Here is a 3,358-nt window from a genome sequence, read left to right on the forward strand (position 1 = left end):
CGCCTTGACTTCGTACCCGGCCGATTTCCATGATCCCATTTCTGCCCTGATGTCATAGGTCATCTGGTCAGCATCTAGGTTGTCTCATGCGCAATGCCCGGGAACCTTAGCTCCGCGCTCGATCATTGCTTGGTCTCGTACATGCTAACTAGCTCGCGTAGTGTCCATTCTTAGTATGTTGTGACACCTCTCCCGACACTGTGGCGCCAAGATTGCATTTCCCCCGCATCGCTATCGCTCTCTTGTGGCATCTGCAATCTGCCCGCTTACAATATATCTGATTCTCATCACTTTTTCAAGTTTTCTTGTTCAAATTAAAAAAAAATTTAAAAAAATTAATGTTTTTTCCGATGAAATCGATTATGGATTTTGATAACCAAGCGCTTGGTTCGAGCCACTGTTCAACCGATGATCGAGTATAATCGATGATCGTGACATCACTAAGCGCTTGGTTCGAGCCACTGTTCAACCGATGATCGAGTATAATCGATGATCGTGACATCACTAGTTAGCGTAGATACTAAAAGCGAATTGTTAGTGTTATAGGCAGATCATCTAAGATGGTTGATGAGTTGCGTACAGTTTTGTGTGCAAAATCAGTACTATTACAGTGGTAGAAATAAGGAGAAAAACAAAGATGGTCCACAGGACAATCTAGTTTGAAATTTAGATGGTCCTCCTAAATTTGAGATGGTCCTCCTAAATTTCAAATTGTTATCTAAAAGTAATGCGGCATGCAAGCGTAAGAAAGAGATTTTACATGGTGATAAAATGGTTTAATTATTCACCTACAATGAATGTATCAAACGATACAGTAATTATTTATTCACGTTAATAGTATTGGTTAAGAAAGTTGTTTCAGTAGAATTTAGTTAAACCAATAACACCGGAATATAGTAAATTAGTATGTCTCAAATATTTCTAAGAAGCACATTCTTTTATTTAATACAGTTAACATTCCTTCAGTCAAGCAGTTAATTCAAGCGACTATAAGCCTTCTTGGCACACTCCATCATGTCCATCTTATCTAATATTTGTTCATCTTCCTCTTCAACATAATCCTCACTATCCTTGGAATATTGCACGTGGAAACTTCAAAGAAAATTACCGTAAAATGGGACCAAAATATTCAAAGGTCCATTGTACCATTGACTTTGAAAATCTGATGGTTCTCTTGATTATTTGATGGCCCCGGACCATCGGACCTTCGCTTATTTCGACCCCTGTATTACTAATTTATTAAATGCATGCAACAATGTAACCCACCGAGACGGCCATAATCTGGTATTGTGTATAAAGCTGTACTAATCCAAAATCCCAACAGTCACTTTTAGGCTGGGAGAAAATTCAAGCTAGCATGCCGTCGCAGTGGGGGATCCAAAATTGCGACACGCTCGATGGCACCACAGCCCGCGAACAGGTCATGAAGATCTTTCTGCAGAAGAGAAAATGGTGCGGTGCAGTGCAGCGCACTAAACTGGAACAAGCAGCTTCCAGCTGCAGTGCAGTGCAGTGCTGTGTGTGCATGTGTCTGTGTGCGTGCATATTCGTGTGTGCATGTGGAACTGCGTGTGTATGCACGGTCACCTATCAGCGAACTGATGCAGATATGCACAAACTGTGATATATTGACCAAAATACACCACACAAAAAAAGTAATAAAATAAATATTTAACATATAATGTGATGATTCAAGTCCTAGACTTGATTAAAACTGCATAAAATTATCACTAAATACATCCCAACAAGCCAGCAATTTTCCCGCTCTGTCGAGTCCAATCCTAATGCAAAGATGCAACGTGTGTCCTATACACAGTTATATATCAGCACTCTCCCTTGAAAAACTTGTTGTGTAGGCATGTCTAAAGCTGTTGGTTCTACTTGACGTTTGATAAAGTATTACGTAATTCTCTCCCTTACTTATTAAAATTTACTAAGTGTCTATCCTATGTTAGTATCATATAACTATTAAAGATGCCTTCACACGCACATTTTTGTGACAAACCACTGTAAAAACACAAACTAACAACTAACACACTGGCTTATCATTACTTTTATACTGCTACTGCTACTGCTAAAAGATGTGCATCCCCCATGGTTAACGAGCTAATCCTTATTTTTACTCTTCGTGTTCCCAAATCCGTAAACTGATCCACTTTTACACCACACATCTCATCCACCATGGTATACCTGAGTACTTGTCTTTGGAAAGTTGCCAACAAAAACTGTGAAATCTTTTATGCGTCGATCAGTTGAAGAAACTAGGAACTTATTCGGTGATGGAGAAAGTACAGAAGACTTGTTCATTTCATTTAATTAGTCTGAAAAACGAATGGCAAGGTAAATATTAAATATGATGTTAACTTTACCCAATACAAGAATGATTTATTGGAGATAAACCTGTCAATAAATTAGAAGGATGTCACCAAAACAGTTTCGATTACCCATTGCAGTACAGCTAATAGTAAATTAATGAACCATACGGATTATTTACAAATTTGCAGTGGATAGCGTATTCGGAAGATTACGCTATTTTACCGTACAGTACTTCTGATTGGCTAGTATATTTACGTATGTATATATATGTATGTTAGTATATTATGAATGTGTTAAAAAGGTTTCGTATTGGAAACGTGATTCACGGAAAATAGCTTCTATGATCAAACGGGGCTACAAATGTGTAGAAATAAATGGGATTTGAACCTAAAAGTTTTCTAGATAGCTAAACCTTATGGGATTCGAACGTAATATTGTTGACATCATAAATATACTAGTTAGCCAATCCAGCCCTCGACACTAAAGGTTGTCCGATTGTCCGGGACAAGTGAGAGTCTACGTCGGACAAGTTATTCTCTTGGCTAATTGCCTGATCGGACAACTAAAGAATTTCCAGTTGTGTAAAATTCCTAACATCCGTTGAGCCAGGGCGCTATCGCACGGCATTTCTCACGTTATATTTTTGAAAGTCACCGAAAAAAAGCACACTGCGACACCCGTGCTGCGTACATGCCTGCTGGCTGGGGCAGCATTGATTGAAGTACGGGGGTGGGAGTGGGGGGAATGCACCGATTGTTTCAGTCGTGTGGGGCATGCTCATTACTGAATATGTAGGGGGGTGGGCACCGCTGGTATGAGACTGAGAGTCAGAGAGAGCGACAGCAAAACTCTTTCCTGAAATTGATAAAAAAAGCTGCAATCGGCACGCAAAAATAAACGTTGTGTCAATTTCATTACGATTTTCCATGTATATACTGTAATATGATATCAGGAGTAGATAAAGGGAAGGAGTGTGACTCCAATAAACAAGGGAAATTCGTCATTTACTAGCCTTATAATACCTACGATTTACTACGCGTAA

General features: G+C 39.2%; 1 long non-coding RNA gene across 1 annotated transcript in view; it reads right to left on the reverse strand.

Annotated features, from left to right (window-relative positions):
- Nucleotides 1-1,356: 1,356 nt before the first annotated feature.
- LOC106808753 overlaps nt 1,357-3,358 on the reverse strand; it is a 6,822-nt gene continuing 4,820 nt past the window's right edge. Inside the window, exons 2-3 of the long non-coding RNA XR_001393809.1 lie at nt 2,191-2,321; nt 1,357-1,435 (exon numbers count right to left, since the gene is read on the reverse strand). This is a non-coding gene — a long non-coding RNA (uncharacterized LOC106808753). The remainder of the gene's footprint in view (nt 1,436-2,190; nt 2,322-3,358) is intronic.

Source organism: Priapulus caudatus, unplaced genomic scaffold (genome assembly GCF_000485595.1).
Source record: "Priapulus caudatus unplaced genomic scaffold, Priapulus_caudatus-5.0.1 Scaffold302, whole genome shotgun sequence".
Classification (NCBI taxonomy): domain Eukaryota; kingdom Metazoa; phylum Priapulida; class Priapulimorpha; order Priapulimorphida; family Priapulidae; genus Priapulus; species Priapulus caudatus.